The following is a 20,869-nucleotide window of genomic DNA, read 5'->3' as shown; positions in this document are numbered from 1 at the left end:
GATTGTTACAACGGATGTTCTCTTCCTATTGTATATCCTGCCTTCTGTCTGCTCCATCATCCTACACAATTCCTGAGGGAACACTGTCATCCAAGAAAGACAGCATTCCCACAGATGTCCTTCCCACCTGAATTAGTCCTGATTCTTTCAGCCATGGTCCCAGGAAATTATTGAATAAGCCTGCTGTCCTGTTTTTGTGAGAATGACATCTCACAGAGACATTTATGTTTCCCCATTGCTTACTTTCTTTAGGCGTTTGATCTTGATAATTTCTTTAGTTCGTCAATATAGTTTATAGCTGTACACCTTTTTATTCTTTTTTCTCTGTCCTTCTTCTGTATGTTTTCCTTATGCTCATTTTCTTTCTGTCCTTGCTACTTGTTTTCTAGTTTCCTTTGGTGTTAGATATGAACCCAGGGTCTTGTACTTATTAGCTTGTATTTCACCAGCGAGCTAAATTCCCAACCACTGTTGTAGCCTCTCTTAACTTTGGTCTTCCACTCTCTTGTCTTCTCCATGATTCTCCTCAATGTCTACTGTGTTTGTATCATCTATGTTACTGCTTCTTTTCTTGTTGTCATTGTTTTTTATGGTTATAATTGAATTTAGGGTACTTTCATATTCTTCACTGGATTGTGTGGAATATACCTTTGGAGACTTAACTGCCTCTTCCATGGAGCCTGGTCCTACTTCATTGGAGGTCACTTTTATAATTACTGCTCTGATCTCCCAGTCTTTCCAATTTATTCCATGCAGAAGAAATCTCACTTATTTATGCTTGTCTTTGTGGTCTCCGGAGTCCATTCCTGAGAAGACACCTTGCAAATGTTTGCTGACTGTCAGATAATTTTAACATTGCTTAAGTGTTTGGTAAGACACAGAAATGGATAATCCTAAATTCTGAGGTAGCCCTTGTCTATATCACAGTTTGTAGTATAGAGTAGGTAGCCAATAAAGAGCTGCTTAATTATACCAAAATTTGATTACTAAATAATCTAAGGCCAACGTTAATACTGGTCTTTTCGTTGCTAATGTAAGCATTTTTTTTCTGCCTAATTTAGATTAATTTACTCATATCCTGGAGTAAATTTTACTTGCAAAGAATATTTTAGACTGCCATGGGGCAGAACCACACTTTTTTATTCAATTGAAAAATAACATTTTAAGAAGCATATGCAGATCCCAGTTTCCCTTCCCTTTTTTTTCTCCTAACCCTCCACATCTCCCAACTCATCCAACTCAACCTCTACTTAACTATTTCTTTAGAAAACAACCAGACTAATAAGAAACCAAACAAACCAGAATAAAACAAAACAAATAGATAAAAGTAAGAGAAAAAACAAAGCAAGAACAGAAAAACAAAGAAGCCAAAAAAAAAACCCCACCCAATAAAACCCATTAAAAATATGTGAACCATAATGGATAAGCAAAAATCAAGAGAGGTTAAAAATACTTGTCCAAAGAAAGCATTATGACATGGCCCAACTGCAGCCATGGTCTGTGTTGATGTTCATGACTCCTGTTACCATTGAGGGCCGTGCTGACTTCCCGGTTTGGGTGGTCACCTGTGACCATGTTGTGACCTGGGTGGCCTTCATCACCACCTGGGGCCACTGTGACATGGAGGCCCAGGCTGCTGAAGAGGACCATGTCCGGGTTTGTGATCCTACTACAGCCAGGGTCTGTGTTGAAGTCCATGGTGCATGTTGCCACTAGGGCCCACACGAAGGCCATTGGGTCAGGGCCACAACCTGCTGCCTGCTTGGAGTCTGCAGCTGGGGCCATATAGATAGGGGAGCCCTTGGTGCTCCAGGATCCAGACTGCGGTCCAGACTGCTGTCAAGGCCCATGCCAGGATCCATGGCCCTATAGTGGCCAGAGACTGGGTTGACACCTATGGCTCCTGTTGCCTCCAATGGCTGTGAGGATTATGCCCTCTAGACTGCTTTCTATTGTCTGGGGATGATGACATCTTTAGGGGAGCTTGAGAAAATTGAGATAATGGTCAAGTCCTGGGAGAGCTAGCTGTATTTTTTTGTTTAGTCTCTGTGTGATGTGAAAGTGTAGGGCTTACCTGAAGTCTTGGCTAGATAATCTGTGAGACTGGACCATCTCATTTGTAGTAATAGCGGCAGGCTGCGTTCCCGCCGCCCGGCTCCTGAACAGCTAACTTTACCCGAAATAATTACACAGAAATTGCATTCTTTTAAATACTGCTTGGCCCATTAGTTTTAGCCTCTTACTGGCTAACTCTCACATCTTGCTTTAACCCATTTCTAATAATGTGTGTAGCACCATGAGGTGGCTTACCAGGGAAGATCTTGTTTTTGTTTTTTGTTTTTTTTTTAACCTGTGTCTGTGTCAGGTGGGAGAATCATGGCAACTGACTGGCTTGGCTTCTTTCTCCCAGCATTCTGTTCTGTCTACTCCACCTACCTATTGCTGTGTGAACTGTGTCTTATTCCTCCCCACCCCACCCCCTGAGCCTCTGCACAGGTCCAGTTAGGGAAAAGTAGTTTTATGGTGGGGCATCAGACCCCGACAATTTTCATAATCCAGTGTCTCTCAGCAGCGATTGGCTTTTATTCATTAACATTTAAAAATTTAAAATAAATAAACACCACGCAGGATTCAGATACCTTGTGTATTTTCCATCTTTAATGGATTATTCTTTTAGATTTTTTTTATTTTGAGAGTTTATTATTTTTAAATTATTTTTTTCTGTGACTATCTATACCAATTTTCTTTCTTTTTTCCCCCTTCAGCACCTAAGCCTATTCAAACAGACTATATATTAAAAAAGGATTTCTTTTTCTCGGTCTGGACTTGACTTTACTAAGCTCCTAAAGTGTTCTCTGACCATGTGAGAAAATCTTAAACTGTTTGGCTAGGCCCTCTGCTGTGCGGTTTTGGATTGTGGTGCTGGTGGCTGACTGTGTCCCCTTTGGATCCTCCTAACTATCTCAACTACATCTAACCATCACAACTCTGGAAAGCTGCTGGGTCCGTGCTGTGGCAAGAGATTTTATCTAGTCTCCCACTGCAGATTTAGCACATTGGCTGCTCATAGTGGGGCCACTTAAACAAGTCACAGGACCTCTTAAATGAGCTGTGAGCAGTGGGCTTTGTATACTTGCAGCACATTGGAGCCAAATGTAGTTTGATTTTTCTTTGGGCTACCAGCTCCCAAATAATGAAAAAGAGACTATTATAAGTTATGAAAGCTCAGCTTTATAGACTTGTTCCTAACTGGCTCTTATAGCTTAAATGAACTCATTTATCTTAATCTTATGTATATTTGTTTCTACTTTTCCTCTGTAGCTAGAAGCATAAAAGGTTTTGTATTGCAGCAAATATACATTTTTATGAAAACTAGCCAAAAGTAATAGAAAAAGGAGGCAGTGAACATAGAATGTATTTTGGTTGTTGAATGTTAGCATGTTGCTTGACTTCCTTCAGTTGTATGTTGATTGTTTTAATTTAGTGTCAACACATAAGCCACAGATCCCTTTTAACTAAAAAAGAACTTGTAAAAATGAAAGTATATCATATTTTTATTTTAAACAAACACTTAGACATATAGAGAAAGTTGTGGGATTTGGAAAAACAGCAATAATGAATGAGGCTTGTGTTTCAATGAGACTTTTGTGGATCTTCATCATTGTAGGGTTAAGTGTGTTTATTGGGATTTTAAACTCTTTGCTGTCAGATGATGAAATCATTCTTTTGAAGGATATTCTCCCCCTTTGTGGAGAGTAAGGAAAGTGTGTTGGGATGCAGTTAATGGCATATATAAAATAGTTACTCTGGTAGTTTCATAAAAAATACTGCCTGCTTTTTAGCAAGAGTATGTCTTTCTGAGAAATTAAACTGATGAGTGACCCTGGGTGGCTAAGTAATCATGGAAGATACCCACTGGGTGAAAACGTGACCAGCCCTACTCCCTGTACTGGGTAGTGTAACTTTACTGGGCCCTAAATTAAGAAGACCCCAAGCTTGATTTCAGGGGTTACTTCTTTGTTGACATTGTTTTGATTTTGTGAGTTTTCAAAGAAGGGCTCCACATTTTCATTCTGTAGTGAACCTTGAAAGTTACCTGCCTTGAATGACATAGGACTTATCTTCAAGACATCTTTCAAGGTTTGGAAAGCCTTGAACTTTCTCTAACATGCAGAGTGTTTCATGTACAATGTAAAAAACACCAGAAAACAATGAATAGAGAGAGTATATTACTTTCTTATCGTGTTACTATTACAGAATTATAGGCAAAAGCAAATTAAAGAAAGAAAAGTTTAATTTGGATCCCAGTTTGAGGATACAGTCCACTATAGGGCAAAAGACATGAAGACAAGAGCTTGTAGCAACTGCTCACACTATATCTAGGAAGCAGGAAGCAATGGCTGCTGCCAATCAGCTAAATTTGTTCTTTTTATCCAGTATAGGGCCCAAGCCCAGGGGACGGTGTCACCCACATTTACAGTGATACTTTCTACCTCAGTCAACCAAATCTGAAAAGAAAGCAGCAGCAGCAGCAGCAGCAGCAGCCACTGCTTCACAGACAAGCCCAGTGATTAGCTCTCCAAGTTGATTCTAGATCCTTCCAAATTGACAATGAAAATTAGCCACCACAATGAGTAAAGGGGTTACCTTCCATCTGAGACCTCCAAATGTAGGAAACTGTCTTGTTACCTTAGCAAATCCTGGTCACCACTGAGTGTAATCCTGTACTTGGGCAATGAAAACAAATTGCATTATATAAAAAGATTCCCTTGGAACCAACCCATACTGATGTATCTGAAAAGCTTAGGATTCTGTATTTTTGCCAATTTCTCAATACTACATTTGGTATGGAGGTGGAAAGCTATATGTATAAGCGTATTCATTATAATATCATTAATGTTAATAAAAATGGGCATTCGTATTTCTTTTGAACCAGCTAGCTCTAGCCCACTCGTCTCTGGCCTTCCTCTGAATCTTCTCCAGAACTGCAGCAGGTGCTGACTACATCACCACAGCTGTTACTGTGTGTAGGTGTGAAAGAAGTGGCAAAGTCTCCATCTGGGAGTTGCAGTGCTTGCCAGTTTGATAAGAGAATTCTGGACCAGATTCTGTGGTTAGGCTGTGATCTTCTCTTACAACTGTGGAGAAAAGGATACACATAGCAGAAGGAACGTGTCTTTGGAATTAGCCTGCCATCACGGAGTACTTTGTTATGTAAGTCCATTTAGCTCTGGTCCTTTCCTTGGGTGGTGATAGGGTAGAAAGTTCAGCTCAGCATTTCCATTTCTGTTGCTATGTCTGTTCCTCTCTACCGGGTCTTGGCTTCATAGGCCAAGTATAACGCAGTACAACAGGCTGGCTGGCAAAAGCCTAAACTTGTTCTGGGATGGACAAATTTCCTTTCCTTCAATGTTGATAGAAATGAGTTATATAATTCTTTGTGGTTGTCAGAAAATTTATTCCGACATTGTGGGACACTGTGTACTAACAAATGCACAAAATATAAGACACTGTAGCTTTGCCTACAGCAGAATTAGTTCTTGCTGACCTATAGGTTAGTAGTGAGCTTGCTTAGGACCAGTTACTTAAAAAAACTGGTTTCCTGACAAGATTAGTGATAAAACAGGATTTGCTAATGTTTGTTATAAAACATTTATATCTTTAGGTTCTCTTTAACATAAGTAGCCTTTCAAAAAATCAGAAGCATCTCCAACCCAGAAAGTCTGCTTGATATATATTATTTTTAAACGAATGATGGAAACTCTTTTACGATTGCAACCAATGATGTATTTTAAGTGTATTCAGATGTTGAGTTGCCCGTGAACAGATGCATACGGTTGAAATAAGTGTGTAGAGAGAGGAAACGCAATAAGAAAACCTACTCATTTATTTATTTTTTACATATCCATGAAGCAACAGATTAGAAAGCATTTTTTATTTGCTTATTTACTGACTTTGCAAATACATTTTTTTTATCATACACCATTTTAAACTTACTCTTTGAGAATGTTGTCCATGCACGCAATGCATTTGCTCACATTCATCCTCCTTCTCCACTTCCATCTCCTCACAGATCCCCCTCTTCGTGTACTCCTCTCAGCTTCATTTCCTATTTAGCATTTTATTTTAAAAAGAGCCCACTGAATCTTAGTGCTGCCCACACACACGTGGGTTTGGGGCTATTCACTGAAGCATTGTCAACCAACCAGAGACCTCATTCTAAAGAAATGACTTCCCACCTCTGGAACCCATCAACTAACTGTCAGCAGTTCCCCAGCTAGGGGTAGGACTCACATGCGCTTCAGTCAGCCATGTTGGAATGTTCACTGGTTTAATTTTGTGTAGGTCTTATGTAGGCAACCATAGTTTCCATGAGTTCATGTGTACAACGGCCCCGTCACGCCCCAAAGTCACTTTTCCATCCTCAAACTCCCCAGCATTTAGCTCTGTCCATATTTTCCCTCCCTCCTCTGTGATGTTTCTTGAGCCTTAAAGGGACAGGTGTTGTAAAGTGATATAGATGTCCCTGTATCCATTCATCTTATGAGAAAGAGTCATGTTTGCAGCTCCAGCTGGCATTTAACACATGATCCTCCTGCCACAGTCTCTCAAATGCTGAGATCACAGTCTGTGTTACCACTCACTGGTACATTTATCTAATTATTCTTTATCAATGAAAAATTGGGCGTCAGGTACGGGGAGAGAACCAGAGTGGTCAGAGAAGTGGTACAGAAGTGACCAGTGACCTCCCATCTCTGTTGTTCCTCCATCCAAAAGGCTGAGATCCTCGCTATGCCCTGCCCTCCTAATTCCTATCTCTCTATCTATTCTCAGTCCTTCAAAAGCTCTATGGCCAATTTTGATCAGGTAGTAGCTAGCTCTGTCCTCTGAATCAAAGCAAACTTTATTGACAGAATGTGATCAAAATATCACCCAACAAATCCCAATTTAAACATTTCTAGAAGGATCAAATGCTAATTGATTGTCTCACTTTACAAACGTATCTTTACAGTTTAGAGAGTATTATGATTTGAGTGTGCTCATTCTCACCAAAACTGGAACTTAACCTTGGTTCCCAGTGCCATAATGTCATTGGTGAGATCTTTAAGGGGGTGTTTGCTTTTGGAAGGCTCTGCCCTTGGAAAAAAAATTCATGCCTTTTTGTGGTAAGAACAAATAAATTCTTACCCTCCAGGGTTTGGATTAGTCCTAAACCAAGGTTGTCTTTGGTGTGGTCTTGTCTGTCTGTTTTCTGCCATGAGTAGAAGGAGTGCATAGTCTTCACTGGGGGTTGGGAAGACAGTGACCATAGGCTCATGATTCCTGCTGATAAAGTTCATTTCCCTGTCAATTACCCAATCTTAGCAATCATGTTTGTGTGCCAGAGACGGACAACAGAGACCAATCTGTTAAAGAAAACTTCTTCCAAGGAAATCAAAGCAAAATAACTTTTTATACAATTTTGACTTTTATAACCTCCAATTAAATTGTGTTTTGATCTAGGAAACATCTATACATTTTCCTTGAGTGTTACAAAATTTAGACAGAAACAGTATCACTCATTTGAACATTCTTTGATTCTTCTCGGCAAGAGGAACTGGAGGGTACCTGTTAAATGGTGGAATTGTAGAGCACATGTTGGAGGTAGGGGTGGGACAGACGAATAGGCAGATGGAGGAAATCTCAGAGACACATATATCTGACAGACTCAACTATGCATACATATGTAAGAGCCTCCATCCAGGACAATTGATACCTTCTCAAAGATCTTGTCACCAAAGATCCCTTTGCCATATTATAGGTGTTCTGTTACATAAATGTAATCTTAGTAATACTGGCCACAGCTGTTCTTTCAAAGATTCATTTCAGTTGAGAATTCCGCCTCTTAAAATTTACAGGCTAGGGGCTAGAGAGATAGCTCAATGGAGAAGAACACTTACTGGTCTTGCAGAAGACCAGGGTTTTGTTCCCAGCACCCAGGTTAAGTGGCTCAAAACTGCCTGTAACTCCATTTCCTGGGGATCTTATGCCCTCTTCCAGTCTTCTTGGGGGTTATGTCTGGGTCCATCGTCTTGCCATGGCAGGATTCTGAGTTCATGTCTGTGGCTCTTGTCACTGATGGCTATGCAGAGGCCAGGAGACCAGGCTGTTACCTGAGGCCATGTTGGTCTTAGAGAGTCAAGTTGCCACTGGGGCCATACCAGGGTGCCCCACACTGCCGCCTGGAGGGCATAGTGTCCTCTAAACTATGACTTTTGGGCCACGTCTGGTTCTGTAGCCCTGCTGCAGTCGGGGGTCTGTGTTGATGTCCTTGGCTCCTGTTATTCTCAAAGGCCGAGCCTACGCCTGAAGTCTGGGCTGCCACCTGGGGACATGCTGGCATTTGGAAGCCACACCACCATTGGGACTATGCTGATGGGTGATCTACAATGCCAACTAGGACCACAGTGACATCCATGTGTGGGCTGTTGCCAAGAAACATGGGACCCTCCCTGAATCCCATGGTCCTACTGCAACCCGAGGCTGTGCTAATGTCCATGGTCTGTGTTGTGACCAAAGGCCACACTGATGCTCAGGATCTGGGCCTTCATCTCTGGCATTCCTGGTACCCAAAAGCTGTGCTGCTGTCAGGCCCATACAGACCTGAATGACATGTGCTGCTACTTGGGGCCAGGGATTCTATGGGTTTGAGCGACTGCTGGAGCCATGTCTGATTCTGTGACCCTGCTGCAGTTAGGGTCTGCCCTCATGTCCGAGGTTCCTATTGCCACTGAAGCCTGTACAGATCCTCAGTGTTTGGGTCCACACCAGGAACCATGTGGGAGTTAAAGGGCCATGCTCCTGCTGAGTCTGTGCTGATCTGAGTAACCTGCACTTTCAACTGGGACCATGGTGACATTTGGACCAGGGCTGATGCCAAGGACCACGTCTGTGTCCATGGTACAACCATAGCTAGAGTCTGTATTGATGTTGGTGATGGGGCAGGTGAGCTGACCTGTGTGGCTGAGAGCAGGAGAGCTGTCTTGCCTCTATCTCTCATACGCCATAGTGTAGGAAGAATAATGGAAATATGTCTTTCCCCACTACTTGCCACCTATGACAGAAGAGTGGCCTAGAACAGAATAACTGAGCTAACTCTACCCTTCACTAAGTGCAAAAAACAAAAAATCCAGAGAGAGGGCCTCGCACCTGGCTTGGACAAAAGAGTGGAAAACAGTAGGACTGGCCTTAGTGTTGTGAGTGTGAGTGAGCAAGACCCGAGGGTGTGAGAGCAGAGAACCAGTCTGCTCCTTGTTGTCTGCTACATGGGGTGAGCAAGCCATGGTTGGAGAGCCTGCCCAGGTAATGGTGATGAGAGAAAACTGGCAGGCTGACCAACCTAGCTACCACCCAGGCTGAGAACCAGGACGTGAGGTAGACCAGCCCAACATCCAACTCATCTATGAACTTCTGAGGTGTGTGATGTGGACCAACCTGCAGATCCAGAGCTGCAGGATCTCTATGACACAAGGCAACAATGGGATATCCAAGAGTAGAGCCAGTGAGGGCCCAGTATCCAGGGAATAGCAGAAGCCAGAGGCCTCGAATAAGACCAGTGAGCATTTCAATGAACACTTGCAAGTAAAGATGTATGGAATAAAGGATATACTGTGTGGTTCACTGAGCCACACTACAGCTTCCACACCGAGATTTTTCCTGTTTTATTTTTGTTTGTTTGTTTTGTTGGGGATGTTGCAAGGGCAGATAGAAAAAGCAAGAGGATGGGGCAATGAGTGGATCAGAATGCATGATGTGAAATCCACAAAGAATCAATAAAAAGTAAAAAATAAAAAATCAACAAAACAAAGAAGTAAATATGCAAAAACTAACCACACACAGATACATATATACATAATTAAAACTAAAATCTTAAAACAATGTTCAGTAATAACTTAGAAAAGTGCAATTCACTGGATGGTCCCTTGTTACCTCTACTGAAGCTCTGTTCCATGACTTACATTTAGTCCAGATGGCTTGACTAACAGCCTTGTCTGGTTTAGAATTTTGCTACTTGCATTGTTTTACCTTATGCCACTACACCTCAAATTTGATATATGTGAGGGGGTGTTTGGTCTATCATCAGGGATCTGTCAACCCATTGATTCTGGTCTGGCAAGTTGAGTAGGGAACAGAGATTTTGAATCTATATCAAACTCCTAGATGATATCGAAGTGGCCAGCCTGTGTGTGCTTTGAGTGGCAATGGTTATATCCCTCCAATATGGCTAGAAGCAAAATGATCTCTACATATTTCAACATTGCAATGTGGTAAGCATCATGGGAAACCTGGCTGTTCCTGATTAGTTAATCAGCAAACATCTGTTTGCTCCCAGTATTGGTAGAGATGCTAATTTTAGAATGGATCCCAACGAGGAGGAAGGTAATGGGGAGGAAACAGACTGTTCTAGGGGCAGAATTCTCAACCACCTGGTGGTATTTTCAAACTGTGTATCTATGTGCTTTCCCTTTTTGGTCTTTTTCATTTATTTTCTAAAAGGGTAATGTTTTTCTTTCTCAAATTCTACTCTCAAGCAAGAATCCTAGTAAAGGGAAGATTATTAATGCTAATGTACAGTATTTCTCAAGTGTATAGAAATCTTTTAGATAGTGCTAATATTGAGACCTCTTATGTAAGAGAGCAGATTATTAACAAAATGGAACAATAAATCGGAAAATAAACTCCATAACATACAAATAAAGATGGGAAGAAATTTATTACTTTCAAGATAAGGTTATAAGTGCCACAAAGGATAGAGCAGTGCTAATGAAGAGATGCATGGGAATGTTGAGACTTAGGCAACAATGAGGTACATTAATTACATTTGTTATGACGTTTTCGTAAAAGCAGTAGAGGTTAAAGAGTCAGATAGGTATTTAAGAGGTGGGATGAGACTTAAGGGGGTAATTTTCACACACCCATTTACTGTGTAATAGGCACTGTAGTGTACATTATTTTTGACAAATTGTTGTGTGTAGTGGCATTTCACTTGTATTTTAAGAAATAAAGACTGACTGAAGATCTGAGAGTAAAACAGTCCCACTGGTCAGTTTTATAGACCAGGTTATGGTGACACACACCTTTAATCCCAGTAGCCACAATGATACACACCTTTAATCCTTGTAGCCATAATAACACACACCTTTAATCCCAGTAGCTACACTAGTTGCTGTAGAAATTGGGTGGTGCATGCCTTTAATCCCAGTGGTGTACTCTTTTAATGCAAGACCTAGAGAGGAATATAGGACAGGGAAAGACGGCTGTCAGGGATAGTCTCATTCTGAGATTTCTGGAGACAGGATCACCATTTCAGACTGGGGTTGAGTTAAGACCTAGAGGCTGGCTGTTTTGCTTTTTGGAGCTTCAGGTTGAACCCCAATTTTCTCTCTCTGAGATTTTATTAATCACGCTTCAGTCATGTGCTTTTTTGAGCTTACTGGGAAGCTGGGTCTAGAAGCAGGGTGGTGCGGAAGAATTGTCTGTATTCTGTCAATCATGTTTTAAATAAACGCTGATTGGTCAGGCAGGAAGTATAGGTGGGAAAACCAGACAGGAAGTAGAAATGATGTAATGAGAACAAAAGAATTCTGGGAAGGAGGAAGTTGATTACTCCCACTCCTGCCCAGATCACCGAAGCAGCAGGATGTGATCTGCCCCACTAAAAAAAGGTACTGAGCCACATGGCTAACATAGATAAAAAAAAAATGGGTTAATCAAGTTGTGAGAGTTAGCCAGTGAGAGGCTAGAGCCAATGGGCCAATCAGCTTTATAACTTACAGAGATCTTTGTGTGATTTTTCTCTGGGACTAAACAGCTGGGGGTATTGGGCAGGACAAAAAACAACAACAAGCAGACCTGGCCCTCTATGTTACAGGGTTGTCCCCCAAAGTCAAAGCTAAATGTTTGTGTCTCAAAGTGTTCTCCAAAGCCTCCTGTCTTAGGATGGGCTGGTCCCCCAACTCTGTAAGGAGGGGAAACAGAGAAAAAAGATCCCAGGAATAAAAACAACATGTCCTTGAGAAGATCTAGGAGGAAAATCATTTCCAACAAATGCTGCTTTTGTTTGTCCCATGGTATTAAATTGCCTGCAAAGGGAGAGAGAGGTTGGAAGCTCAGCCATGGGAAGAGAGCTCAGCTGGAACCTCCACCTGGCTGCCTCAGAGTTCCCAGTTGGATTCTGCTGGTTGTTTTGACCACCCTATTTGATGATGTTGCCTTTGCTTGTTGTTCTTCATTCTTTTTCTTAAAAGCCTTGTCCGAGGGGACATAAACTCTCAATGTAGAGTCCCAACTAAGGGTTTTCTCCATTTAATTTCTGCTGGATATTCCGAGGACTCAATATGAAGATGTTTTGCTGCCTATACCTATCTACCTATCTACACCTCCCTTCCTCCCTCCCTACCTATTTACCTACCTATACCTAACTACCATTTTTATTTATATTTTTACTTTGGCTATCTGTATACTTAATAAACTCATTCAAAACCAAAAACATGAAGTCTCCAGGCTGTACAAAATAGATGTTGGGTTCTACTATTGTTTGGCCCCAAAGCAAATGAGCACAGAAGGATGAATGGCAAAATGTTATTGGATGCCTTTATGTGTATATCTAAAAGTCTGGAAAGGAAAGCAGACAGATAATTTAAATCATACTTTAAGTCTTTTTAGCAGAAATGGGGACACTGCTCTTCCATTGACTGGATAAACATAAACTAATGCATATGACCTTTTATAAGAGTAATACAAAACCCACTTTAGAGGTACGACATTTGGAGCAATAAAGAAATGTATCTTCAGTCTTTTTAAATGATCATTGTAGATCACATGAGCAGTTTTTAGATTTCTTCATCATTGCTCATTGGGAGCGCCTCTTGTGTGCCTTTTGAAAATGTGATTGTTCTCAGGTTTTGTAAGATTGCTTCTTGAGGACCTAGAGCCTCCTCGATAGTCCTCACCATATTCTAAAATATAGATACCATAAGGATACACTGAATTATAATTTTCTGGGCAAAGCAACATAATAATACATTTTAGTCTCAGTTCATGCTTAGTCAAAGATAAGAAATCAGTGTGAATTTCCGAGTGAGGAGAGCTGTGGTCCAGCCATTTGCTGACTGATGGTTGTCTTTGGCAAAACCACTATTGTTAGTATTATCACTAACACATGAGGACATTTTACCAGGCTTTTTCTGAGTTTGAATTCCATATTTATTCCATCTTAGATTCTATTGCATTATGAGCCTAAAATATTATTAAATTTCTCAGACCATATCAAATTTTTATTGGTTGGAGAGCCTGAAATAGACAAAATATTTGAAATACTTGGGTGTGTTATGTTTAATTATATTAGACTTTCAATTATAAAAATAAAAATAATAAAGCCTCTACCACTGTGTCTTAATATCAGATACTTACGTGCCCTCGTGGGTTTCTTATTTTCTGAGGTTTCATGCTGTTTTACTGTCGCCAATTTTTCATACATCTCACCTCTTGAATACGTGTTGTAAAGAGAAGCCTAAGATGGTCCCTAAGGTTGATTTCTGGTGTATACATACTGTATCTTTCTTGTCTGTTATTGGATGTGGGACATAAACATAATGCAATTCAATCCCAACCAAGAGAAAAGTTGAAAGGATTTTTGGATAAGACTGAGGATGTCAATATTAACCACTCTTAAGCAAAAGGGAGATTGTCCTGATTGGACCCAACTGGACATAAAGACAGGCTTGGGCCTTCAAGTGGATGTTATTCAGGGTGAATAGATTGGAAATCCTTGTTGACTGGTCAAGTGACCTGGCAGATGCTGGGAAGAATCCCAAGGCAGGGAATGAAGGCATCATGTTCAGGGTCTGATGGAATTAAACCTATGATCCCCTAAAATCCAGTTCTGCCAACAACTAATGAACTTAGGAAAGGATCTAAAACTTCGGGTTGTATTGACATTTGGTCATTGCTTGTGAACCCTCGAGCAAAGGAGATGATCTACCCATGCCTGGAGTCCTGAGCCGCAGAAACTCACATAATAGATGTATTGTTTTCAAGTGGCTTAGTTTGTGGTAAGTTGTGTTGCAGCAACAGAAAACTAATACAGCATGACTTTAATTATCACCACATGAGTCATAAATTAATACCTTAGCAAGACCTTCCTTTGCATATGCAACTGCTCATTTGACATTTTTTTTTGTTGTCTCGAGGCTACCTCAGTTTTAATGTGATCAAAACCAAACTCCTGTTCATTACTCATAAATTAAATTCAGGTAAGGGCACTTATCCTCCAACAACTGCAAAGCAAATAATTATGGAGTCATTCTGAGACCTTGCTTATTTTCACCCTTTAGACCAAATCCATTACAAATTCTAGTCCATCGCACTTTGAGCTGGGTGTTTCCATCTGGCTCACTCAAATCTACTTCTTCTCCATCCACTATGCTTTTCCTATAAAGTAAAGGCTAAAAAGATAAAAAAAAAATACTATTTATGTAGCTAATGCTTCCTTGGACTTAGGTTCCCCAGGATCATGCAAATTTTGTAAGATGGACACTTGCAACAAGAGGTGGTGTCCATGTTTAAAGGGTTACCACCATTTGGCAAGTTTGTAGAGATGATTTGCTGCTCCAGGGAGGCTAATAAAATAGTTATACGGGACTAGGCTAGAGAGATAGTAGCAGCCTGCTTGATAGGCTAGTATTTCTGTCTTTATTCAAATAATGGAGAGCTAGGGGAGGTTTAAAGTGAGAGATATTGTGTTTGTGTGTTTTTAGAAGATTCATTTATCTCCGAAGATGACCCTGTATTGTGTTACATTTTTTGAACTGATAGATATGGTATAAAGTAGAAAAGAATTCTTCTGGCTCATGGTTTTGGAGTTTTTAGCCCCTGCTTTGCTGGCTTTATGGCTATGGGCCCAAAGTGATGAGAGATAGAACCATAGTGACAGGTTATCTCAGAGGAAAGCTGCTTATGAAGGCTAAGTGGAAAATCAAGGGAGAGAAGAGGGCATGAAAGGGAGGGGAGGAGAAAGGAAGAGTGTAGAGTAGAGTAGAGTAGAAGGTAGGAGAGGAGTGGAGGAGAAGACAAGAGAAGAGAAGAATAAGAGAGGAAAGGGAGGCGAGGAAAGAAGGGAGAAGGACAGACGGGGGAGAAGAGAGAAGAAGGGAGGAGAAGGGAGGAGGGGAGAAAAGGGAGGAAAAGGAAGAGAAGGGAGGAGAAGATAGGATGAGTAAAGAAAGTGCTAGGCAAAAGACCTTCAAATGTATGTCCTCAACAGCATACTTATTTCAAAAGTACCACTTCCAAGTTTCAAACAACCCCTCACTCAAACAGTTCCAGAAAATTGTATATGTATCACTGGATTGGTCAGAGCACTCACAATCCATTTTCCTTGTTATATTTAAAGCATAAATAAATACTAAATAAAAAATCTTGTTCTTTGTATGACTAGAGCCAATAGAATAGTTAGTTGTGCAAGGTGGGTGAGGGCTTTTTTTTCTTTTTGTTGTTTTTGTAATGTTCCAGCTACAGAACATTCTCACTTACTACTTTTGATCTTATGTGAAGGTTTTTAAAGATACTTAATGTCTTGAAATGTATCTCTCTCATTTTTGTTCACACCAGAATAGATGAACTAATAATACATATATATTATTAAAGATGTATTTTTTTTACTTTATGAATATTTTGCCTGAATACATTTATATTAAAACGTCTGGTACCTGTGGAGGAGGCCATTGAATCCCATGGTACTAGAATTACAGATGGTTCTGTGATGCATTTGGGTGCTGGCAAGTGAATTCTTATTTCCTGCAAGATCAGAAAGTACTCTTAACCATGGAGTTTTCTTTCTAATGTTTATTTGGGTGTGTGTGTGTGTGTGAGTGAGTGAGTGTGTGTGTGTGTGTGTGTGTGTGTGAGAGAGAGAGAGAGAGAGAGAGAGAGAGAGAGAGAGAGAGAGAGAATGCATACTTCTGCATCTCTGCTGCTGGTATTGCCACAGCTCTTTAAAAGCTGTCATTATCATTTATTAGGACTTTATCAATAGCTTTCTCAGCTTTTGAGTTCTGTACCCACTGTATCTCATACACCTGCTCTCTGCTTTCCATTCTTTAGTGTAAGTCATTTTGTAGTATATAAAGCTATCTAACTTACAGTATTCAACCACTGACCATTCTAGTCTTCAAGTCTAGACATAACTATTCACAGGCCTGCAAAGCTCGACACCCATTATCCCTCTAGCCACAGATTATAGATATTTTTCCCCTGAGCTACCATCCCACCTGGAGGTTCTAGTCACTTTTAGATGCCATGTATCTTTTGACTACAGGTTGTTGAACATACTCTCTTCAGTGAAGTCTTTCTTTTCTTTTCTTTTCTTTTTTCTTTTTTTTTTTTTTTTGGTTTTTTTCGAGACAGGGTTTCTCTGTGGTTTTGGAGCCTGTCCTGGAACTAGCTCTTGTAGACCAGACTGGTCTCGAACTCACCGAGATCCGCCTGCCTCTGCCTCCCGAGTGCTGGAATTAAAGGCGTGTGCCACCACCGCCCGGCCTCGAAGTCTTTCTTTTCAATTTCCCCCTAATTAACATCATGCTACAAGTTGACCTCCTTTCCTGAAGGAAGTCTTTGCTCTCCTCCCTTGCTTGATAATCATTTCACATGCTTTTGCTGTAGCATTTACTCCTGAGGGGTCCCAGTGGGAAGAGTTTCAATTTTGTGTAATAATTTGATTAATAACTGCTTCTCCCATTAAGTGGTTGAAAGTTGTGAAAATTGTGACAAATGTGTTTGTCACAGTTGCAGGAGAGAAATAATAGTTATTTCCTTTCCACCACAAGACAAGAGCAAGGAGAGTTTCCATATGTTTTCATCAATTATATACTGGGCTTTGATAAGTGCTTCAAAGAAATTATCAATCAAAATCATTAACTTATTTAAGATTTGTCATTTCAGTTGGCAGAAAAGACTTTCCAAAATGCAAAAAATTTAGACAAAGAACTACATGAAACTGTACTATAACCAATGCTAATTATTTAAAGATATAATGTGTTACTTATTCAGTGAACATGTTGTGAACTTTAAGTTTAACCAAGATACACATACTTATTGCTAATAATAATTTCTATACGCATATTAATAAAATTTCTGTCTTGTCTTTATTGATAACATATAACAATACATTATAGTAAATCCTGGGAGAAAATGTTTATGAAATAGAATTTGTTGCCTGACATAGAAGTGAAAATATTAGAGTAATGTAATAAGTGTCTCTGGGATAACTTTCACCAGAGAAGGAAAGGGATAATGTTAGATGACGGTACTGAGTCAGGTGTGGTGGCTCAGTCCTGCATGCTCATCACTCTGGAAGTCAGGATGATAAAGTTCATCCTCAGCTATTCAGCTATATAACAAAATTGATGCCAGCTTTGACTATATGAGAGACCTTGACTCAAAAACTCAAATATACAAAAGAAACACAGAAAGCTATACTGGTAATGGATACAGACCTGTATTTTTTCTACACACACAGACAAACACACATAGAAGAAAATACAGATATGTACCCATTTCTACTGTAGCTTTCTATCTTTGTCTTTCTTAATTCTGCATTCCTCATTTGAAAATGTTTGTAATGGATTAGATTGTAATATGGTCATTTATTTATTCATTTGAAGCCATTTCTTCTTAAGTGAGAAGATGTGATATTATCCATAACAAAACTTCACAAAGAGCTGGTGAAAGTGCTTAGCTAAACCAAATCTGCAAGGAAAACTCAAGGTGACCTCAGTGCCTGCATCCTAAAAAAAATTGTCTGGCCTAGGAGAATCACAGGGAAGAGCCGTGCGGTAGAGGCTGGCTGACTGGCTGAGTGACACGGACTCCACTGTCTTCTTCTAGGAGTCTGGCTATCAGAGACCAATTTCATTCTTAGCTAAAGATGGCTGCCTTCTGCTGAAATCAGCCAGAGAGACAGACGAGCATGACGAGCATCTTAACCAGCCAGGATGCTGTCTTCTCTGTCACAAAACCTGGGTCTAAGCATATTGACAGCTTTCCACAAAACATGTTAGTGTTAAACCATATGTGAAAACTGCATAAAAAAAAACCAGAACGTGGTCTGGACAAGATAGGTCAGACAATAAAGCTGCTTGCTGCCAAGTCTGACCACTGGCGTTTGAATCCCGGAACTGATGGAGGAAGGTTAAGTAATAAAGGAACTGCTTGGCCTCATAGGTTAAAACATAGGTGGGAGGAGTAAACAGAACAGAATGCTGGGAGGAAGAGGAAGTGAGGTAAGACGCCTCAGACAGAGGCCATGTTCCCCTCTCCCGGGCAACCAAGCTGCCAGGTCAGACATGCTGAATCTTTCCCGGTAAGACTGATGCTACACAGATTACTAGAGATGGGTTGATCAGGATATGAGAATTAGCCTGTAAGGGCTAGAGTTAATGGGCCAAGCAGTGTTTAAAAGAATACAGTTTGTGTGTTGTTATTTCGGGGCATAAGCTAGCCAGGCGACCAGGAGCTGGGGCGGCAGGAACACAGCCCGCAGCTCCCACTACCCGGAACCAGCATGTTGGAAGGAAAGACTTGAAGTCTGCGAATTGTCCTTTGTCCTCCACATGCACACTGTAGTATACACATGCTCACAAGCCCATGGGCATACCCCCTCCCAGCACCCTGCCACCCCAGTGAATTCATAAAAGCATAAAAAGCAAAACAAAAACCTGATGGAGAGCCACAAGTGGTGTGGTGGCAGGTGTCTGTAATACCAGTCCTTGGGAAGCTGGAGGTGGGAGATTTAGAATTGCAAGGTCACTTGTTTTACAGAGAGATTTTAAAGCCAGTCTGGGTCACAGGAGACCCTGTTGAAAAAAAAATCAAATTAAACCACTCCTCATTGTGCTAAAACAAACGAACCAAAAGCAAAATCAAGCAAAAACAATCCAACTCATAAAAGCAAATGATGATGAAGCCATTGCCTCTCTCTGCTTAAACGAATCCTTCAGGTAACATGGGGAATGTGTTTCATTTAGCTGAATCGCCAGCTCCTCCTGAGTTTCGGCTTAGCTAATAGTTTCCCATTTTAATACCAGTTGCTGAGCGGCATGCCTGTCCCTCATCTTCCTCTGGTACTCTGGATGGTATCTCCTTTTGTACGACATTAGATCCAGCCAAATTCCCTCAGAAATGAGGCCACTTCTTGCTAAGTGGTCCTAGGGAGATGGGGTATGTAATGACGGTGGAGAGCATGCATCCGACCTGCATAGTCAGAAGGTACAGAAAGAGATTCCCGATGTACAGAAGTTCCCAAACAGGGGAGCAAGGCAGCAGTGGTGGTGGGAAAGAGTGTATGTAGTATGTCTGGCCATGTGCTGTTTCTCTCTGGATCCTTGTTTTAAGAGTCACTTCTGGCTACTTGGCCAAGCTGCATTTAATTACCTGTTCCTGCTGTATTCTCCCGACAGCCTGCAGCGTGGTGGGGCTATTCCTCATCCCTCCAGCAAGCCGCTGCAGACCTGGGGTTGAGCTGATCCAGTACAAATGCCTTGTGGACAGACCAGTGATGTGCCTTTGGGGGATTTTTCACTGAGGGTCAGGATACCAGCTCCAGTTTTGATTGTTTTAAGTGGCTTGTGCGCCGAGGCTAGGGAGCCGCTTATTAGCGACCCTAGGAGTCCAGTATCAAGAACAGACTGAACGGGGTCGCTCTGCTCTCTCTGCCAGCGCAAGCATTAATAAGAGAAACCATGTCAATAAAAGTTCCCTGGATGAAGCCACAGAATGAGGCACTTATGGACGATTATAAACATTTTGCCCGTGGTAACTCTCCTCTATCAACCCTACTCCAAACCTGATAAGCGCGGCCTCTTTAGGGGTCATTAATTTCCTTGAAAATTTAAACAGCTGTCACTGTGAGCCTCCTCAGGTGCTCATGTGGGAGAGATTAGCCCGTGTTTATAAGCTGGTCTGTTCATTAAGGGCCTGCTGGTGTGGAACCCCCTCCACAGGCTGCGACTCAGGCCGCAGATCTCCCACAGATAATTGGGGGCTGCTGCGAATTACACAGAAGAGCTGCAGGCCTCGAGGATGGTGCGTCTTATTAATATCAGCTGGGTAGACTGCACCATTTTAATGACTTCCAATAAACCAAGGCAAGCCCTCAGAACTCCAGGAGCCTCTGGGCCCCCGATGGCTACAAGGGACTGTGCAGGTTTGGGTTTCTTTGGTTATTGTCAACTTCTTTCTCATTAACATTTGAAAATCAAGGTTTAACACTTTGAGCCGGAGCAAATCTTCCACGGTGGGCTCCTAAGTGACTGGTGCTTTTAAATGCCTGCTAAATCGCTGGCTGGGAGAACATCTGCTGGTGGAGGGGAAGGGCACTTCTTCAAGGTGTGTGGCTTCATACATCTGGCAGGTGCGCTTGAGATGGAGAAACTCAAACTTTAAATAGTATCTCTGTGTGTACACTCAGTGAAATTTGGTGGATTCTATATTCTCAGATGTTACAGAGTTCTTGCAAACCGACACCCGCCCAAAATGTATTTTAACATGTTGAACAGAATCCCAAACCTTATTGAACATTCTTAGCTTAAGGTGTGTATGTGGAGGATGGGCGCATGGTGTGTGTGCGCACATGTGGAGTTCAGAGCAGGTTGTCAAATATCTTCTCCCATCCCTCTATCGCTCTTTCTCCACACCATTGCCTTGAATTAGTCTGCCACTCAATTGAAAGCTCACCGAATTTGCAAGGCAGGCCGGATGCTCAGCCAGCCGAGTTCTTGGGATCCACTTGTCTCTGTCCTCTGGAGCTTGGATTATAGATAGAGGCAACCAA

Source organism: Microtus oregoni, unplaced genomic scaffold, assembly GCF_018167655.1.
Source record: "Microtus oregoni isolate MIOR12 unplaced genomic scaffold, Mior012 000006F_ref0000085, whole genome shotgun sequence".
Lineage (NCBI taxonomy): Eukaryota > Metazoa > Chordata > Mammalia > Rodentia > Cricetidae > Microtus > Microtus oregoni.
This window is presented reverse-complemented; position numbering follows the sequence as displayed.